This window comes from Hippoglossus hippoglossus, chromosome 13, assembly GCF_009819705.1.
Source record: "Hippoglossus hippoglossus isolate fHipHip1 chromosome 13, fHipHip1.pri, whole genome shotgun sequence".
Lineage (NCBI taxonomy): Eukaryota > Metazoa > Chordata > Actinopteri > Pleuronectiformes > Pleuronectidae > Hippoglossus > Hippoglossus hippoglossus.
The window spans coordinates 8,428,837-8,451,071 of record NC_047163.1 but is presented as its reverse complement, the minus strand read 5'-3'; the positions used below and the strand labels follow the sequence as shown (position 1 = coordinate 8,451,071).

Sequence of the window (22,235 nt, the reverse complement as noted above, 5' to 3'; positions counted from 1 at the left end):
TCATCAGCTTCACATGAGGGAAAATCTTCATTATTTTGGAATCAACCATCTGTAAAAAAAGAAATCCCTGTTTCTGCAGGAAAAAAAGGTTGTGTATCTAAAAATAATTTAAAGTAGCGCTCCACTAATTTTAATCTGAAAATACTGTTGCCTGAGCCATTCATCTTGAGCTTGGAGACTTTTTGAATAGCTCCAAAGATGTTGGTCGACCTGGGGGGGGTCTGAAAAAAAACGTAAGTGGTAACATTATGAATAAGTGGTGTAGATAATGGGTGGATGAATGGTTACATTATAGGAAGTGTAGGATCCTGTGGTTTTGAAGCTTGGCCTATACTTGAAAGTAAAAGTCTGTAAGTCTCAGTATGTCTGCAGTATACATCATAAACCCCTCCTCCTCAATGTTAGTGGATTGGACATGGACCCCAACAAAATAATCTAAATATGCTTCTAATACATTTTTCTCAAAGATAGTTTCTGCTATTTTAGGAAGTCGTTATCGCACTGGTGTATTCAAGTTTGCATTTTTCTCTAAATGTATCAGTGCAAGATGGAATATATGGGATATTTAAGCTTCATTTGTAGATAGATACCCTAAAACATGGGGTATTAAAGAATAGAATGCCATAATGTCAATACTTCAGCAGCTGTTGTTACTTTGAAGCCATGACCTTTGTCAGATATGCAGCGTGTCACCTAACACAATATTTACCTGAACTGGCAACACACATAACACACAGTAATGTGGCGGTGATGAAGGCTGCTCATCGCTGGCCTCTGAAGTTCAGCATATGGACTCACAGCAGACTTCATTAGCATGGGTGATTAACTGGCCAGGTTAGGTGTCTTGCACTCGAGGGCCTAATGATACTAACTGCCTCTAGGGATCAAGTGACCTGAAGAGCCAATCATCTCATCCCCCAAATCAGCTCACTAACATGCCCGGCTCTGGTGTGAGTGACACATCGTACATAATAGGTGACTGTGTTTGTGGCTCCGCGACTGAATGTGAGAAGCTGCGAGCATGTGAACCAACGTCAGCAGGCAGTGGGGGGGGGGAAAGGTGTCACAACAGTGCAACTGAGGGGAGCGGTGATGATTCCACCTGGACTGAAGCATGCCCGTCTCGCATTCGAATTTAATGAGAGCGTGTTGGGAAAAAGTCATAGAGGAGTTGAGGTGGTGGTAATAGGGTGGCAGCCTCAGCCCATTAAAGCAACTTAAAGAAAATCAATTCGGAATCTTGAGTTCAAAGACATCTCAGTCAGTGGTTGACGGTGAACCTGAGTGAGCTGGCACTGGGGATTTCTCTCTCTGCATCGTGGATTCTCCTTTATTAGTCTTCAAGGCCCATAACACACACACATGAGGTAGTTTTTTATCTTAACTCCAGACTGTGGTGATGTGTAATGAGCTAGGCTTCTTGACTTTTCCTCTCTGTAACTTGTATGAATGTGTCACAACACACAAAGAAGGAGTGTGCACTCTGAGGGCTTAAAAAAGACTTTAGACCACCGGAGTCGGCAGAGTGCACTGCATTTACAGGTGAGAGGGCAGAGTGCCTCCAGAGTCCCCTCTCATTCTTCCGGATGCACAGTAAAGGTTTGGCAGAGTAATTCCACACGGAGGAAAGGATGCTCTCACCATTAGATGCTGTTGTTCTTGTGCAATTCCTTTAGGATCCATTGCTAACTTTAAGTGCCACATTAGGTTTTCAGAAAGGCGAAGTTCCACTCGAAAGGGAACTTCAGAGCTTTACTTTCGTTCCTTGAACTCCCCAAATACCTTTTCCGGCCACCGGCCAATTGACTCCTCGTTTTCCGAGACAGAGGCGAGGCCATGTCACGCTGCTGTTGATGGAGAAGTGGCAAAGTATTGAGGCCGATGCCTCCGAGCAGTTGCGTGACCGGTCCCTACTCAGGGGGGCTGCTCACCCACTGATACGCTCAAAGTGTGTAGAGTCGCGAGCAAAGTGACAAATCCCTCTGTATCCAAATCCAGCCTGTTCTCAGAAAACAGCAGGGGGATGAATATATCACGCCATGACGATTCATTAGCTGAATGTCAGGCTCTAAGTGTGCACTGACAGTGCCTTGCCTTTCAACCAGTTCCCGACATGAAAGAAGACCTTTAGTAAGTCTTGAATCATCCACACGATAATTTAATAACCAACCATAATAGCTTTCTGTATTTCCATAAGGGATTTTGGCTGAAACTTCATCTGTGAACCTCTACAAAGTAATTTTTTCTTTCTTTATTGTAGACATTCTCTTCTTTCTAGACAGAATATGAGTGAATGTGGGTTTATGAACAGCCACGCTCGCATAGTTAGTCTTAGTTAGTGAAGCATTAAGTCATGAGTAATGTCTATTCAAAAAAAGTACTACTGAAAACTGAATTCACAGGGACAGCAAAAGCTGTAACCCAATTCAAAAAACTATTTTAGGAGAGCCCTCAATATATCACACGTATCTGCAAATCATTGTAAATAACTTTATTCGATATACATCTGGAAAAATGAGCCATTACCAGCTTTGTTGCGTTTCAAAATGGATGAGAAACAGACTTTTGGTTTAACATTATTGACGGAACAATATGGAAACTGAGGTATACTGTGTCTTTAGTGAAATGTAAATAAAATGTTCCTTTTTAAATTAAAAAGTACTTTGATTCAGGTCAGGTCAAACCTCTTTCAAATATTTCAATAAGCCAGTTTGTTTGGTCAGCTATGCAGCATTTACAGGTTTAATATTTAGTGAGACGAAAGAACCACTTTAAACGTTGAAACTTGTATTAATTCAGTGATGCATAAAATATCTTACATTATAACAAGGCTAAGTTTGAAATGACTAACAGCTGGTCCAACTTTATCTTCATCAGCAGATGGAGTTTAACCGCAGAAACTGCATGAATTTTCTATTTCCCCCATGCAGACACTTAAAGGACTTTGATTATGGCGGATTAAATGAGTGAATAAATTAATAAAAGGAAATCTAAATATCTACAAATCAATAATAACTACGCAAAATCCTTCCGCTGACGAGGATCATGAGATATGTTCAAAGGCTAATTCCAAACTCGACTTATCTAAAATACTCCCACTGACATCACTGTCGTCTGAATGCAAACGGAAATAATGTCAGGAGATTTGCTTTGTTACCAATGATCATAACACAACTGCTCGTATGTTGTAAATGGGTTAAGCGAGAGATTCAGTGACTCCCTTCTTTTCATTTGCAGAGCCCTCATAGACCAAGTTTAGAAGATGGAGGTAAAAATGGTAATAATATAGCAACATCTTCATCTGTCACGCACAGAGAATTTCACAGCAAACACTGTGAAGCTTGAAATTCCCAGTTAGGTGCCCATGGCCGTTTTGTGCAGCAGAAAGATGCAGCCTCCGCATATTAAAGGAAGGGCCAGAATTTTATTTTTTCAACACTTAATTTTAAAGTCACTGCTGGTAAGTGATCTCCGTGCTCTCTGCATGCTAATTTGCACAGACGTCGCCCTTGAAGACCATGCGATTAATAATGGATGCAGTGTGACTGTATGCCAATAGCAGGAGCGAGCTGTAGAGCAGCGAACTGCAACACTGGGTTTGAAAATGTGCCTCTTTCCATCTCCACATCTCAAAAATAGTCTTTAAATCAACCGAGGCAATTAAGAGCTATATTTTGCCACTTTAAATTGGTTCTCTCTTGTGGTTGTGCAGCGAAAGGATACAGGAAACCAGGAAAATATCAAAGCCGGTCCTGCAAACAACTCTTCACCTAAAGAATATGCACGAAATCCATGTAAGAAAATATGGGCTACAATTCATTGTATAAAAGAGTAAAAAAGTCAGAATTGTTTAGGGTGTTATAAAGGATGTTTTCACAGGAATACAGTGGAATAACAACACTGGACTCCAAGAGTGTCAAAGGATTTCTCACATTTGTTATCCTCTCATAATACGAAGAAACAGCTAAGTTAAGTTCAGCCCAAAATCCAGTTCTCTCTTTCAAACTAATATTACACGGCTCTGCTACAAATTCAGATACATGCAGAAGGAAATCTGCTGACGGTAGTTGGTCAAGACAGTTATCATAAAAACATGAGATTTTTTTATTCTAGCCAGATCTGAGAGAAGTCTGCAGATCAATGTTAGTTAACATGTAAATACTGTATACAGAGTGCACCACATGTAGAACAAATACTTTATCCGGCTACAGAGTCATTTGCCAGGGGCCATTTGCATGACTCTTAAAGTTAAAACAGAAAACAAACAAGTTTAACATTCATAATTTAGGAAAATATTAAACACTCACTTAAAATCTAGCAGAGATGATACTGTATCAGGGCCAAAGACGACACTCGAGTATGTTTTTGTGTAGATGGAGATGTTTAAATGTCAGTACACACTTAAATGCATATGAATGGTACAGTACATTGTCTTCCAGATCCAGAGATCCTCTTTAATTGCTCTTTTGAGGTGTGTGAAGTGCACGAGACCACCCTCCACTTTTCATATTCCTCACATCTCATCCACCTGTCTTTGAGAATAGACTCAAAAGTTGTTTGTGCTGTATCTTAAAGTGGATGGACAGATGGAGCTTTATTGTAATTCTGAGAAATAAAAGATGTCAAGGGGAAATGGTGGATGAAGAAATTCTCGCCTGAAGAAAGGATACATTTATTGGCACTTACTCGGTTGCTATATGCCCCACACTGAAGTGATATGCACCATTTGCTCTAATGGTGGTAAAGTCTTAATTCTCTACCTCCCGGAAATAGAAATGTTTACTATTCTGGCCCTGTTTAGTCTGTAGTAGTGGTCAAATTAGCTTTGTAATCACGCTAGACATTTAAAGTGTGTCATAATATTGCAGATGTTGCTTTTATGGAGAGAAAATTTGTTTATACTGCAGCTCTTTGCAGGTCCTGGTATCCAGTGCGTATAAACGAAGCCGAGTGTTCAGAGGACAAAGGGAAACCTGAACGATACGACCTGCCAATGATTCCACCTCGCGTGCAGACACAAGACTCACAGGCCATGTTGATTTACTGACAAAAACAAGGTCCCCTTCGGTGTTAGTCAATGCTGGTGCGAAGTGCTGCTCAAACAGGACATTTCACTCTTTACTGGTGCTCATCTCTCAAAGGGTAATGGCTTGGAAAATCTGGGTGTCTTAAAAAGGCAACTGGGACTACAAGGCCATTATACATTTCTTATCCCGCTGACACTGCCATCACAGCTTAGACAGGCTGGCATAAAGGGTCGCTGCCGAATTACTCACTCGTAAGTGGTACAGTCCAAATGAAGGAAAGAGCAAACAAAAATACTTCATTTAGAGATTCTGCCGGTGAAACCTGCACATGGCGGACTGAGTCAGTGTCAATCCCAAACACTGCTCCTATCATAACCATTTCAAGCACTTACAGGATGTGGGATCTCTGTGGTAGCATCGGTGACAGCTCAGCCCTTAATGTGCTGTAGCACCTTTACGTCTCTATGACCCCAGGTTGAGCACAGAAATCCGATGGGGGGGGAATCGGGCTCCAGCAACCCACCTATTGAGAGATGCTGGAACATGTGGTCAATAGTTGGTGTACAAGACTTACCTCACTAAGCCGGCTTATACTTTAGCTCATAGCACTTCTAAGCTTCTTAACGAGTAAGCCCAAAACTGAGCTAATTATTCATGGACAGCCTCCGTCTCAGGGAACACAGCCACGGCTGAGCACCTAACATCCTGAATTCTGCACTGCAATGTATGGAAACTCCTTAATTACCTATTTAAAAAACTCCAATGCTTGTTTTACACACTATAAAACTAAACACTGCTCTGTTCTGAGCATATTCTGAGAGATATCCTCATATCAGGTTTTTGTGACCCACAATCCTTTGGTTCTGCCTTGGCCTGTTGAGCTAAATCTGTTGTGCAGCTATCTTAATAATTCAAATGAAAACAGTGAGACCATTGTGGCTACGATTTCTCTAATGTTTTCAAATTCAAGGCGAGCTTTTGTCCCCCAAAGAATTAAAAGCTGACTCATACGGTTAATTGTTATTCATCTTGATATGGTTTTCCCATGTGACTTTGTCATTTAAATTCAGCTACTTCAAAGTCCAAAGTCTCTTTCATGGCGCTTTTCTGTGATGTCGCTTGCTGTCACCAGAGATGGGAACATTTTACAAATCAGATTAAGAGAGAAAAAAAATCTGTCGTTTGTCTAGATTCAAAACTAAATCTCCATTTCCTGACTGCTGTTAAAATAGAAGTCCGCTGTAAATGTCACTTCTGAAAGTTAGTCACCCGCTGATAAATTATACATCTGAACACTGTACATTCGAGCATTTTTCACGTGGAAAGATGTCACAATCATCTTTCCTAATATTTTCCCATTAGTGTTTCATGTTTATATGCCAAGAAATTAAAATTGTCGATCAAAACAAAAAAATACATTTACAGCTGCATCTCAGATCCCAGAATGACACAAGTATTATTAATTACATACCATTAGCAGATACTTAATCACATTTGCATTATAAATCCTGCTTTATCTTTGCATGTGGACATTGATCCACCCCTTGCATGCAAATTGGTTGCTGCGGGAACTTCATAAGCCATCACACAGATGTATAACTTCTTTCTGGTTATCAGTGTATTACCTAAAAACTAATTTATGAGAGACACAATTGGATCACCTGAGCATCACTGCGGAAAGTAAACATAATTGTCATTGTAAGAATCCACAGTAATCTGATCCAACATGATTAAGAGGGAGTTCCAACAAACTCCAAGTCAAACATATTACTCTGAACATTTGAATAATAGTCGAGCAACCATAATGAACTTAATTGCTTGCACCTACTTGCATTACAATGAAGTGGGCACTGGGAAACTGGTGAATAGAAACTAGTAGCAACAAGGTACCGGCTGATTCGAGGAGTTGTAATGCTACAGTGAAATCAAAGGCCAATTTTATATGCAAAATATGAAAGAACAGGACATTATGTGAAAAGCCAGAGTCAAACTAGCTGAAGGTAAAACTGCAAGAACTTGTTTAAATAGTGATGAATGCAGAGGGAAACACATTTTCTTCAAACACAAATGTTAAGGTCGACCACTTAGGTTGACGTTCAGGTGAAACTACTGGATGTGTTGCCATGAAACATTCATGTAGAGACATTCATGAATTCCACAGGATGACTCATAATGCCGTATAATGACATTCAGATATTTACGATCCCCGGACATTAAATCCCTTCAACTTTAGTGACCCTTTGATTTTTCTTATAGCACTTCACCAAGGTCATTTAACTAAAAGACACATCTGTCCTCGGATAAAGGCAGATTTTTTTATCCAATTGTTAAAAGACAAAAAGAAGACACGTAGAAATAAGACAAATTTAGGTATATGTGTATCTGGTGAAACTATATACTTTGGCAGATTATGTTCATAATATAAATTGCAAAAAAAACAGCATTGCAACCTAACCCTAATTTAACCTTTGCTAAAAACTAAAGACACTTGCTTTAAATGTCATGTTAAAAGGTTGAAACAACCAATTCCAGCTGACATTGGACGAGCGTAAATCACAGGGCCGACATACAGACACAAAAACTACTCAATCTCACATTCCACACCAATGGAAAAGTCAGTCCCCGATGGACCTGACCCCAGTCTGCATGTCTTTCCACTGTGGGAGGAAGCAGAAATACACAGAGAAACATGAGAACGTGCGACTCCACGCAAAAGAACCTGGAGAACTGTATTTATAATGAGGTTTTTCTTCAATGTCAAAGCAACCAAATAATGTATGAACATGAGGGCATCGTATTAACATCTTATGACAGCTACTGCACAGTTGTGTTCACGCTTGCATCAGATGAACTTCATTGTTATAGGCCCCTCTCTATCACACAAAAACTATTTCACCAGGAGCCAAATCATTTGGAGTCTATTAAGTGTGCTTGGACCAGAATGATAGAGCTGTAGGCTCATCAGCCATATGTTACACTACCGATTAGACCGCAGCCATGCTGAGAGAAACACTACCCCTCAAGTCAAACATGGAGGTGCATCTGTTTAGGATGAGGCTTGCTTTAGACCTTCAAGTCTCTTTATTGCGTATCTAATTGAAAAGGACGGTTGATTTAAAGTTTCACCGCTCACCAGCACATAAACTGCTTTGAAAGGGCGCGGAGTGACTTTTTTAAATCAGCGTCCATCAACATATTCCCAAACAAACATTCATGACCGTCTGTCATAGGATAAGATGAAGAGAATCATTCTGAGCATCCGGCTCAAATATCTTTCCTTCCGTTTTTTTTTTCCCAGGTGAGAGTTTCCTTTGCGATCCATTCTAAAAGGTTATTTTTATGGTTGAATACAGAAGAGAGAGGAGACAGGACAAAGAGAAAAGAGTGATTTGTAACAGAGTGTCCCTGCTGGATTCAAACACAGCACATCACAATTACATGGCACACACTTCATCCAGCTGAGCCATCGGGATGCCACAAACACAGCTTTGAGGGATGTTCGCTGCCATGGCAATGCATTAATCCTATTCCAATAAATGTTACCTTAATTGAAAAAGTATTTAGTAGTATACAACCTTACTATGCATTACCAGTGAATCTGGTCTCCGTGTGTTTTATATAAAGCTTTAAGAGAGACGCACGTCAACATTAGCATTCTAATCCCAATCATTTCTTTAAATGTGTGATTTAAAATGGAATTTTCCTCTGGCGACGTGTAACGATCACTGGGGACATCACTGAAGAGCGTAAAATGCACAACGCATTTCACTGTCTAATACGATGAAGTCTCTTCCCCCAAAGCTGCTCAAGTGACAGCCAGCTGCCAAGAGTCCTGCATGCTCGGCTCTCTAATCTAAAATTTACTGACATGTCAAAATTCAAAGACGTTTGCAACTGTAAAGACGTTCACGTGGAATTCTCTAATTGCACGATTGAATAGGACACATGTTAACATGTGATTCAAAACTTCAAACCACTTTTAAAAAATACTGTCAAGATTGTTGAAGTCGTATTATACATATGTTGTAATTCAATTTCAATCCCCTCTTTAAATAATAGCGTTATTAAAATGTCAGTGGCGTCTTAATACAGTCACGTCAGGATACAATGGAAGTGCTTAACTGCTGAACGCCTTATCGCAGTCACTCAATCGACTTCTCCTCCCCAACCATGGATCAAAGCGGCATCCATCTGCCATTACTGCGCTGGTGACATGCGCTCGTTCTGGATTTCTCAGACGTTATCTCCTTGTCATCCTGAACTGGAGCTTTATTTCCTCCGAGACATGCATTCACAAAGCAGCTCCCAATCATCTGGCAAAACAACGTATGAGGCATCAGGGAAAGGGCAACTGTTTAAAGTTGTAGATTTCCCCGTTTGTCGAATTAACACGCAGCACTTTTCCAATTAGATAATGTATTTGTGTCATTTGTAGAGGCCTACTTTAGTCAATTAATGATCAATAATTGGGATTCATTCTTACCTGCTGAGCTCAAGCTGACAGATCTAAGCTGCCTTTGGTTAGGAGGATTAATAATTACAGAAAGTGACATATGTGATATGTGCCCTAAATTAACGTCACGTCATCTCTGCAGCAGGATCTCAGACACTTTCGTGGAGATTTGTGTACATGAAAAAGATTTTCCTGCAGCTCCAAACACTGGAGACGAAGCTCAATAATCTTTTAAGCGACATGTTTCTTCCATCGTTAACTAATTTTGTGAAAAAACGGGGCAATACGACTCAGGACTCAAGATAAATGTGAATCTATGACTGTGATATGTGCGATACAATGACACTATATGAAAATACATCCAATTTCCAATACTGTTTAAATACTAGAGGTGATATTATTGCGTAGAATGAGAATTATTTGTCTAACACAGAAAATGAACTCTTCTGATAAATTATTCATTGTGTAGGTTGGTTTTTTTTCATGCAAAAATACCAAACATTCTCTTTTGCAGCGTCTCAGTTGTGAGGATTTGCTGCTTTCTTCTCTTGTGTGACATTAAAGCAAATTAGGGTTAAAATGATTAGTCGATTAATCTTAAAGTTGATTAATATGAAAAAACACGCTGAAACTCCTAATAAGTGATTCATCTTATAAGTCGTTCTTTCAAGCAAGAATAATGAAGAACTGTAAATATTCCCTGGTTTCATCTTGGCAAATTAGAGGATTCTGTGTTTTCTCTCTCTCTGCCATATATCAATGTAAACTGAATATTATTCCATCTCATTCACTGATTAATCTTTGCTTGTCATCTTGTGTGTTTACTGTGTTTGTGCTTTCTGCTTTCACAGTTTCATCTTGCTGGAAAACATAAATCCCCTGGTGGGATAATAAAGATCTGAACTGAACAAATCAGTGAAAAATAATGAGAAAAATGTATCGATAATGGGAAAAAAACATGAGCGTCTCTAAATGTAATATCTTTTTCGCATTCTAAAAGAACGAGCAATAAAAAGACATAAAACAAAAGTGACAGTTGCAGTTTGACTTCAGTGTCAAGTATGAAACTAAGTGAAACCCGATGGCACCGGAAGTGTTCAGATCCTTTGCTTAGTAACAGAGGCGATGTGAAAGTGTAAAGATATTCCATGAAAAGAAAAACCTCCCAGTGATAATGAATTTACCTCAGTACACCTCAAATAAGCCATTAAGTATCATCATGCAAAACACTCACTCTGGAGAATAAACCCTTTGGAGCATTGGTTTAAGATTGTCCATTTTAAAAGGCTCGTACCAACAGCTATCAGATAAATGTGGTGCGGAAAAAAGGTTCAATATTCCCCTTTGAATTGTGGTGAAGTACACACTCATGCAGAATGGAAAAGCGGGGGTTAAGTACTAATATCTCTACAGAACAGCAAATCTGTAAACATACTTTTTTTCTCCCATCTCTGCAGAATAAACCTGGTGCCTTCAACCATCCATCCAAACCTGCAGGAGGAGGCCGACACGCTTTATGAATGTCCTACATCACTAATCCTGGCCACCATTAATGAGGCCCTTTGAGTCAATAGACACCCAGCCCACAACGAACGCATCCAGTCATCATCTATCAAGCATCTCGATGGCGAAAGTAGTTTGTCAGACCGATCTAATGAACCGGTCTTGCTGAAGCCTGTCAAAGTGCCTCGTCAATAACTGGATGCATTACATGGCTCTAAAAAACCAAAAGCACGGAGCCACCGCCTGTTGGAAGATAATATTTGGTAGTTTGCCACAGGGTGTATTGATAATATGACGGTATGAGATGATGGTATCAAACGTTAATGCTTTTGTATTGTTTAACATCACAGCGCCGCCCGTATGAACGAGATCCACATCTGACCTTCTGCTGGGGACTGTTCTCCGTGACGCAGAGTTTGGTTGGCATGTCTCAATGCGTCCTGACAGACAGGTACGCTGAAGGCCGACACTGTTACGCCACTGACGCTTTTTCTTTCAAATCGTGAGGTCTGATTTTGTTTTGCCAATTCACATCTCATGCACGTCAGGCAGCAACCCTCAATACGGGCCCTTCCGGATGATTCCCCAGATCACAAGAGATTTCATCGAGAACATGGCATTTCAAACCCCCCCCCCCCCCCCACCCTCTGACTGGTTTGTCTTATGTAAGCACGTCAGTTTAGAAATTGAGTAGCTAAGAACAAAAACCCTCTCAAATGTCCTTTACTACTGGGTTAATTGGACATAAGATATAGATTCCTAATTCTTTCTTTAAAATCCCAACCACCACATTACCATTTACATTTGTGCCATTTGTCAGAGGAGCTTATACATGCTTCATTATTCATAATTATTTCAACAGCATCGCATCAACTGCAGACATTTGGCAGCGACCTGACCGCCCCAGCTGAACGCCGGTGTCCTATAGAGAGCAAACTAGTGTGCAGGACTAACAAGCTTTAGCTCGTTCCCTTGTACAGATTTCCATTTATGTAGGACACGATATGCGGTCACACTTCACCAACTGCAATATAGGATACAGTCTTTATTCTTAAAAAATGCTGGTGACATTGTTAGCGTGGCCATTTCTCTGCACTAAATGGTAAAACTGCATTTTCCGCCGCTCTGTATCCCAACAGTAACCACTGTAGGTATTTCACAAGCTTTAAGCACAGGTAAGGTACAGAGAATGTACAATTATAGCCTTTTATAGGCTATATTTGGCTGAAGCAGCATTGTGACTTGGCAGAGCAGAGCAGAGTGTGCACTTGATCCACTTCACATGAGGCTCGGTTCCAAAAGAAATAAAGATTTTGGGGATATTGTCAGTGCTCCAATAAAAGGACAGAAGCATCCTCAAAAAGGTTTTGACAGAAATCGTCTTTAGGCCACAGTGTGTGCGTGTGTTTTCTCCCCGTTTTCAACAATGTTGCTGTTCAGTATCTGGAAAATGGCGTTAGTTTTAATCACAACTCAGTGTAGTGTCAAACACAATTACACACCCAATGTACTGCCATTCATTAGTCTCTTAGTTGTTTTTATGTGGACTCTCTCCTTGGTTCGTCCCATGACTGGCTGAAGCAGGCGCTGGTAATATGTTTGTATTTGCCAAATAACCAGGGGAGCTCTCAGAGACGGTGACACCAAGGACAGACGAATTGGCCGCTGGACAAAATGGATACATAGACATTCACACACAGATTTCGGTGGATTAGGAGGCCCCATTAGGCTCTATGAATTGAAATATTATGCCAAAATAAAAAGGACAGAAAACAAAAGTCCCAAAAGAGTCCAACATTACAGGCAACTGGCAACAGAATGTAGATAGATGGGTGGATGTCCGTGAAAGGACTGACAATGTGTGCTGACTAGCCCTGAAAAAAGGCTATAGCTATAATCATGTAAATTATATTATGCTAATCTATGCAACACTCTGCATGGTCAAGCACTGAATACATGCAACACATGAACATTTCAGGTTCTGCAGGATTTATACAGTCTACTGAGCAGCAAGTCATCCTGGGAGTCGCTGGGCACATTCCAGTGGCACAAAAACCAACCAAAAGAAACAAGACTTTACATATCTCTAAAATGAAGTTGTTGTTGTCGTCTTCCTGCAGCTCCCGCGAGGGGTTGCCACAGCCGATCACCATCTGCGTTTTTGATTTGGCTTTTCTTGTTTATTTTTATTTTATTTTTTTACACTGGATGCCCTTCCTGGCGGGGGAGCTGGGGATCGAACCACCAACCTGCTCCACCACCTGCGCCAAACCCTACTCCCATACATAGTGCACCAAACTGAGGTATTACTAAAATGAATTCACAGTTAGAAACAGTGCATCAGCAACAACTCGTGTAATTAATAGCTGAAACTCGAGTGAACACGTTTGGAAACAAGGATTTAAATATCTGATAGATGTTGATGTGGGGAATAGATTTTCTGAGCCACAGTCCAACCTCTTCGTCAGCATGAAATCCACCCGGCTTTAGTGACCTTCTGCTCATGTATGTGCAATAATGTGCTGATCAATGTGTTCTGCTTACTTAAAGGAGTTCAAGCCAAAGAAATGGGCCCCACTGCATAAGCATTTCATGTGGTTGTCACTTAATTTGCCTGTTTTGCAATTATTCACAGTTTAGCATGCAGTGTTTAAGAGGATAATCAAACATACAATCAGATTAGGTTTGTAAAACACATTTTATCTGCAGTGGCGATAACTTGAACATGCTAAATCCATCAATACTGTTAATCAGCAATTACCTGAGCTACATTTCTTCTAATACTACACCTTAAATCTATTCTGAGAATAATTTGGTCAGTATTTCACAGCTTTAAAGCCTTTAGTGGTCTCAAAGGATTTAAATGGCTCATTTGCAGCTTTACACAAATATAACACATCACACACACACACCGAGATTAAACATTCTATAGGTGGCTGTTGCTTTAAAATAGCCCAAAGCAGTAAATTATCAGTTTGTGACTCTTTTAGATAAATATCAAATGACACATTCAACAAAGCCTGCAACAGAGTAGATCTGAATTCATGGATCTGAGCCAAATGTACAGATATCCAGCTGCTCTGCGTTTTTAGTAGTGAGACCGGTGATGTCTCTCTCTGTACTTTCTTGATTCTTGTTGTTCTGGGTTTGTACCCTCATGGTTGAATGCACTTATTGTAAGTCGCTTTGGATAAAAGCGTCAGCTAAATGAAATGTAATGTAATGTAATGTAAAATGTCTCCTCTCAGACTTTGGAGAGATTTTATCAAGGACAGAAGAGTTGTTCTCCTCACTATTGTTTGTCGAGTCAATAAATCAAGATGCCAAGCAGAGATCTCTCAGAATTCAACATTCCCTTTGATTAAGTTTTAAAATACAAAAAAATAAAAAATTTAGGCACAACAAAACTATTGTAATGATCGTCTATGATTCATCTAAATGTAAAAAACAATAGCCTATTGTGGTTGCACAGCATCAAACAGCATGATGTGAAAATATATCCAGTCCCTGAAGCTGTCCTGGAACAACATGCACAGACACTTTCAAAATAAAACAACATACAAACAAAGGCAGTGATAAGATGTTATTCACAGGCTCCTTGTTTTATCTCTGTGGTGCAATGTAATGCATGCGTCTATTAAAGCCAGACATTCATCCAAACATAGACAACAGAATGTGAAGGCTGAGGCTCTTAACGGTTTGCTTGACTAGAAAAGTGAATGCCTCTGTGAGCTCAGACTTTAATAGGCGGAGGAGTTGCACCTCTCCAATGAGACTGGTGCAGTCTGATGAGGAGCACGCCGTACGACTCTCTGACAAACAAATCAATATGTAAGGACAGAATGATCTCTCATCACAGTGGCATATTCAGGAGGCATAATTCACCGAGGCATTATCTTCCTCCTAATGTCTCAGTCAAGAACAAACAGGGCATTAAATGCTCCATGTTTTGTCCGATGCTACCGAGTTCAGACGAGAAATAGAACTGGTAAGAGCTATGGTAATAATAAGCGCTGCACAATAATATATTGTTCTTATGCATTATTTAATGGGACTGTGGGGAAGATAGTGTTTGTGTGCATTTCAAGTTCTGTATGAGAGCCTGTACTGTAGCTCACTTAATTGGCTTTCTCAAGAGAGCAAAAGGGAAATGCTGCTCTGGTAGAAGATATTGATCAATATGACCAGATGCGGCTACTGAAAGCATGATCTAAATCAATGTCACCTTCAGGTAAACAGGAGAAGGCAAGAAGCAGCGGTGTAAGACGTCAGCGGCAATTTTGCCGTTGCACTGTACCACATCGCCTCCCCTTTACATAATAGTATCATGTCGCTTTATTTAAATGACCATATAAAGGCTCTGACACACCGTGTCAGGATCAACTGTTTAATGCCGCCATAGTGGCAGGATGACAGCACAACAGTGGTTCTTGTGGAAGACAGATGCCACCAATAATTTTCTTATCCGAGTCAACAGAGGGAATGGGGGAGTGTCTGGGGCCGTGCAGTACAGTAGGCCTCCAGGGTATAAAATGTGATGCTCCTCTGCAGTTTAAATACCATATGCTCTGCAGCAGGTGACATGTTTTCCCCATTTAATATTTGTGTGAGGACACTAGCTGCTCTGAATAGGCAGAATATGGAACGTTTGGATTGTAACTGCTGCTGCTCATCCCCGGGCTCAGCTGGGTGTTCAATATCATACCACATCCTGCACAGTATCCCTGAAAGAATTAGCTCCCTGACCCTCTATAGATCTTTATGTGAATCTCTACACCTGCTTCAGACAGCTAGTCTCTGAAAATAACTCTGCACTGCCCCCTACGCCCGCTCCCATTGAACATTCTGGTCACACCATATTGCTCCATTTTACATGAGACACTCGTCGTGTAGCGCTGAGAAGGTCAGTCCTTAAGCACTAGTAGTTCTTTGAGCTCACCTGTTTTATCAGTCATTGTCAGAAACAAACAGCACCTTAGCCATGGCGAACAGGCACGCCACAGGCACACGTTCACGCTCTGCGACAGTAAATGACAGTTTCCCTTATTCAGACGTACTGCTCAGATGTGAGGGGCTAAAAGCCTCCGGGATAAAAAGGAACCATCTTTTCCAAAGGTTAAAATGCTCTCCAGACATGCAAAAACACAACCAAGTGCAAACAATTATAAAGTCCATCTACTCTAGTTTAGGCAATTTTAAATTCTATTGGAGTTCGATTCCTGCTGCTTTGTTGTACTGCAGGCGAGGACAGTTTGTTTCATCCCAACATATTGACTGGAGCCCTGCGAACAAATGTTAGCCGGAGCGTTTGATTGACTGTTAACGTATTTGTTGTGGCATTGGCAACAGAGCAAGTCACTTCGAGCAAATAATGCAGATCACTCGTCCATTTTCAAAACTGTGCACAGTCACGGGGAATGGCAGCCTCTCCCAGCATGCATTGAGGGAGATGCAAGGTACAGTCTAGACAGGCCACAAGTCTGCCACAGGGCTAATAAAGTCACATTCACCTTCAGACAGGCAAAACAACATTTAAAATCCTCCTCACACGAATGTCTTTGGATTTCTTTTACCTCATGGTTTTTCTCTCATGCAAACAATCGGAGCTAATCCATGCATTCAGACCCTCTTCATGTGAGACAATATGATCGACAAAAACACATTTTCTGAATCCTCAACCCCTGTCAAATAATTGATTCTGCACTGAAGAAGGAAAACAGGCTAATCTATACATATGCTATCAAATATCTCACATATGTGACCAGCAGCTGGGTTTACGACTTGTGAAATATCCCTGCAGTAACCGTTTAGTATAATATTTTAGTGCTGTAACGCTTTGCTCCTTGTGAAATTCATGATGCAGCAAAGTTGAAAAGTGGAAAGTGTTTTATGCCTCTTGAGTCCTGTGTGTTATTTACCTGTTCCACCTGTGTTCGGTACTTTTGTTGCAGCGCTGCCTTTTTCCTGTCACTTTGTAGCTCGCTACTCTTAAGAAAGAAATTCCAAGGGTAGCGCTGGTTTAATTGCTTCAGCGCTCTGCTGGCTACTCTTCTGATCTTTTGGGCTAGTGGTAATTATGGCATTTCTTCAAGTTGAGCACTAAACAACTTGACTTGCCTTGGGAGGAACATCCATCTCCTTCTGTCGACTGATAACAACTTAATTGGTAGTGCTACTTATTTTTCTACTCTTTAATTGTGCTTTTCTGAGTCCAGACTTCAAAAAATTTTAACAAGGATATAAAGATTTTTTATTTTATTTACTGAAAACCCTTATTTTAAGTCTGTCATGGTTTGCATCATAATATCCTTTGTTGTTTATTTCCAGATAATGCCTGAGTACAAGCGCGGCTTGGATTTTAAAAGTAAAATTGCACATTCCTTCATATAGAGACAAACCTTCTGGGGTCTGGTACTGTGATACTGTTCATCCATATTAATGTATGTCCATGGAGTCAATAGCTATAGAGTTTCAACATTATTCAAAAGTGGTGTCTTTATTTTTTAAGAGCATAAGTTCTTTGTTTCACGTTCAGATTTTTCAGATTCTTTTGCTCAACCCTGCCCTCTCTCTTAAATAGCCCCCGCCTCGGTGCAGTTTTTTCTCCTCTTGGGAGAAGTAAAGCGAACACGCCCACAATAATGCACTGGCAATGTCATTAGTCAACATCATACCTGACATTCTAGTGGTTGGGGAATTTTGGACAGGGTCATTTCACAAAAATCCGCTCGCGAAACTATTTTCGTGTGCGCACAGAGGCAGCCTGAGCGCGAGGAAAAGGACTCAAATTCAAGTACAGGACATTTGTGCAGCAAGAGTAAATCTGTGTGTAGACAGTTTTGAGCCTAAGCAGATAAAATCTGCGCTTCAGCAGAAGCTATTTGAGAGCGAGCACAGGCTTTTGTGGGAAAACGTTACAGAATCTGAACGTGAAATGATTAAATAATGCTCTCGAAGAATAAAGATAGGAAAAAACTCCATGAATATCACTTTTGACATTTTGACATTTATAATAATATCTTAGAGTAGCCTGGTAAACGTTCTATCTTTTCAGCAAATGTATTTTGCAAATTTCAAGCGGCGAGCATGACTCACTGTAAATGGCTACTTTCTTATGTCTTGTACAAAGAACAAAAACAGGTCCACATATTCTCCTTAGTCTTTCATTCTTCCAAACACGGATCAATAGCTTGTGCTTGCTGTAATTCTCTCATTCCTGCAGTGGCTGATAACCCTCTACTGGTACCAATTTCATAATGCTAACACATGGCCCCAGCAACATGAGCGGCTGCTGTAATACAATGCAACAGAATGGCAGGGGCAGAGAGACCCCATTAATCTCACCCCACGGCCCATATATGGCAACCTAGGAAGAAGGGGGGGGGGGGGAAACCTCTACACACATTGTCCCTTTCATTCACCCTGTCATGTTATTTCTCTGCATTACCTGCTGAGATATGAATTTGTTCTGCAGTGCTTCCCCGCCTGCACTTGCACTGCTAAACATAGAAGTGTTGGCAATAATGCATGATAATGACCGTCCTGCCTGATTGCATTAGGCCAACGCATGACAGCAAGCGCTCCGAGCCTCTGTTGTAACAGTCTGCAACTCATTGACAAGCCCAAGACGTGAACGCCACCACTTACTGTAGCACACAAAGCTAGTAGAGAAAGACATCTAAAATACGTAGGCACCCTTCTGCATGCACTGCTAATTCAAATTACAAATCCAATAAGGCTCAAGGGTATCAACCCTCCTAAGAAGAAACCTCATTAACCCCTGTTTTTAGGAGTCATTTCAAGTCCCCTGCATTAAAACCTGTGATGCACGGCTTAAAACAATTTCAATTTGTTCTATTCATACAGTCAGTCAAAAACACTGGGCTCAACCTTTACTTAAACACTTAACAATAACAGTGAGCCGAGTCCCAGAGTTGGCTGCTCCTTTGTTTTTGTGATTTACCATAAAGGCCTGTTCTGATGTTTACAGTGTGTTTTATTGCTCTTAGACATTAGAGGCATCTGTCAGAATATGGAACAAAGCCAAGACCCTGTGACAACTTTCATATTTCATCTCGCTGTGTAATTTCAGTCGACAGCTGTGAAGAGGTGGTGCTCTGCCATGTAGTAACATACATAGAGTCCTAAGGCTCAGTCGGGGTAAATAACGGTGCATACAAAAGATGCATCTGCTAGTCAGTGTTTCCCAAAGGCAATGCAAGCTGCAGCAGCAGTCATTGCACGCCCTGATGTGGCAACACAGCTGGCCAGTGCCGACATCTTCCCCAGGGGATGTCTTGGATGGCATTATGTGGATAAAGCGGAGCTGTATGAGGGATGTTCACTTGACTTTAGTGTAAGTATATTGACATCTAACCCCACCTCAATTTAATAGATTTACAACCTCGCCGTGTCCAACGCAGCCATCCTGGACACTCGCTTCTCCCATGTTTTGTTGCCTGTGTCCTCTAAAGTGATGAACAGCGTGTCCACAGACCAGACACTGACCTTTTTGGCACTAAGCACCAAATTAGAAAAAGCTGGAGTGCCACAAACTTCCTACAAATGCTGAGTTGGACTTGAGGAGGCTGAGCTTATTTGGGTAACTGGAAAATGATGAGGGGGCTAAAAATCCCAGCTGCAAACATAATCACCAGCATTTACTCACAGCACCCATGAGATCATTATCATGCAGCATCAGTGCTTCTGGATCTCTTTGTCATCTCTAAACGTGCTCGGCTGATTATAATAAACAAAAGGTGTGCATCCCTCTATAACTCTACACACACTTGCATCCTGCTGGGACCAGGCCTCACTACCAAACTAAAAACAATCACCTAGCTGTATTCATTTCAAGTCACAGGACATTAGCAAGTCCCCCCCCTCATAATCACAGTGAAAGTGTCCACTCTCTCACCAGTCAGTGCACTTGGCCCAAGATGGGAGGATGGGAGGATTTCAGTGCTGCTGCTAATTTATGAAAAGTCTCGGGCTCTGCATGCGTCGTGCTGATGCAGACACGCCCGGGCCATTTCCACATGCGGCTCCAGTCTCTGGGAATTCAACTCCAATCTTAACCATCTTCCTCTTACAGTTACAGGAGCCACAGCACGGCCACACGGTATGACAGGGCTATTTCTGGGGGCCCGCTGGACTCTGCCCTATAACAGACTGTGGAGCAGCACTAATACTATCAATATCTGCTCCACCACGTGTGGGCTGGATCTCTCTCTCTCTCTCAAGTAACCTGAGCACATCAGACCCAACATCACATCAGCATTACCAGGAGACTGCTGTGAATGGCTGCATTTAAAGTGGAGCAGGGAAATAAGATTTTGCAAACGTCCCACAGAACCAGATAGATGGATAGATGGATAGATGGATGGATAGATAGATAGATAGATAGATAGATAGATAGACATAGGGCCTATTATTCTATGCTACATTTACTAGTTTGCCCAATCAATGCGGTACATCAGAGACTGTTCAGCGGGACGTACATTTCATCCAAAAGGTGCCAAAGTCCATTGCACGTTTCTCACCAAGTCTATAAGTGACTTACCAAAAGTGGGACCGTTACCGCAGATTCTGGAGGGTTGATCCTATTGCACATGATTCCCACCGTCCACGCACTCGTCTCCCCGGGTAAACACGGCGAATCTCAGGTGCTGACGAGAGTTCATTTATTCCCAAATTCACGCGTAAAAAAAGAAAAAACCGTGGCGGCTGTGCAGGAGAAAAAAATCCAAAAAGGACGCGACGAGGGGACAATCTGCTGCCGAAGTGTCACCGAGCAGGGACCGCGGGGTGTCTTCCTCCAGTTACCTGCGTGTGGAATCAAACCCCACCTTTAAATCCCAGTGTACGATCCGATTGAGGCTTTCGGAGGCAGAACGTGTGAAGCTGAAATCCCCCAAATCCGAGAGAGTGTGACGCTCGCGACCGGAGCCGGGCTAAGAAGGAAAAAATGGGTTAAAGCGTCAGTACGTGGTCGTTTCAAGTCCCCTGCGTAGACTACAGGGTTTGTAACGCTGGATTACATATCCGATCATAAAAAAAACCTCACGCGTGTTGTGAATTGATGGAGAGAGGAGGGAAAGCTCCAGGATGATTTGCGCTCCTGGAGGATACCAAAAAAAAAAGCCGCTTCACGGTGAAATCAAGGCTTCCAGTCCGTCAGGGTAAAAAAAAAAACCCCACGAAGGTCGAAAACTGTGCGTCCACGCCGGGTTTCGATCCCCAACACGCCTGGTTCACCGGCAGCTGTTTGCCTTTGCTGAGGCCATTTGTTGTGATAACTTCCCCTGTCCGAGGCGCAATGAAGGAATCCCACCCATGCACCCGATCACACGCGTTCTCCTCCGGCACCGTGCGCGATCCTCCCAGCAGTTCAGTTCTCGTACATGACTCCTGACTGTCCGCTCCTCCAGCGAAGCGACGCGGTGGTGGGATGTGGCGGCAGGGCGATGGTGTTGTTGCTCAGTCCCGGAGAACAGGCAGAGCTTCCCCCCCCCCCCAAGCTGCGCCTCTATCTGCTTCCTCATGCGGGCGTCCACCTGCGTAATAAGAGCAAATGAATACACGCAGTCACGCCATGATGTCTGGAGCAGAGCAGAGCAGAGCCAAGTGGCCAGTGGACAAATTCTTGGTTATCAGAGAAGACGACTGACACCTTTCATGGACTGCAGCACTGCAGCAATGTGATGTCACTTAGGCTGCATTTAAAACACATTTAGGGCGACAAGGCACATCGAGGGTTTGGATGAGGAGGAGGAGGAGGAGGAGAAGAAGAAGGAGAGAAAAGGTTGAACATGATCAGTGGGCTCGTGCAGAGAGGAGGCGCTATGGGGTGTTTGTGATACTCCGGATGGGCTGGTGGCTCAGTCCAGCACAACAAGGCACTGCAAGGGTGTGGAGGGAGGGTGAGGGGATGGAGGGGGTTGTGGGTCATTGCTGCACTGACAAGAAATCCCATTCACCCCTCTACATGGGGATCAGAGCTGTCCACTGCTTTGCTCTACTCCTATTTCCTTGCCCGGCTCAGTCTTGAATGGCCATCACAACAACCTGACCACCCACATGTCTGTGACTTTGGGACAAGCACTCATCTTGATCCAGATCAGTCAAAACAGGGATCCAGCGTATATATACACAGAAAAATGAACATGAATATCAACCCACCAGAAAGATAAAGAAAAAATGAAAAAAAATGAAAGGGTAATCCTCTCACAGTTGCAGAAGAAAAGCCGCAG

General features: G+C 41.9%; 1 protein-coding gene across 2 annotated transcripts in view; it reads right to left on the bottom strand.

Moving 5' to 3' along the window:
- Nucleotides 1-21,853, bottom strand: part of lrfn1 (leucine rich repeat and fibronectin type III domain containing 1) — a 101,404-nt gene extending 79,551 nt beyond the window's left edge. For both annotated transcript variants that reach the window (XM_034604702.1, XM_034604703.1), the window contains exon 1: nucleotides 20,546-21,853. The gene's annotated coding sequence lies outside the window, so the exon portion shown is untranslated. The remainder of the gene's footprint in view (nucleotides 1-20,545) is intronic.
- Between the last annotated feature and the right edge of the window lie 382 nt (nucleotides 21,854-22,235).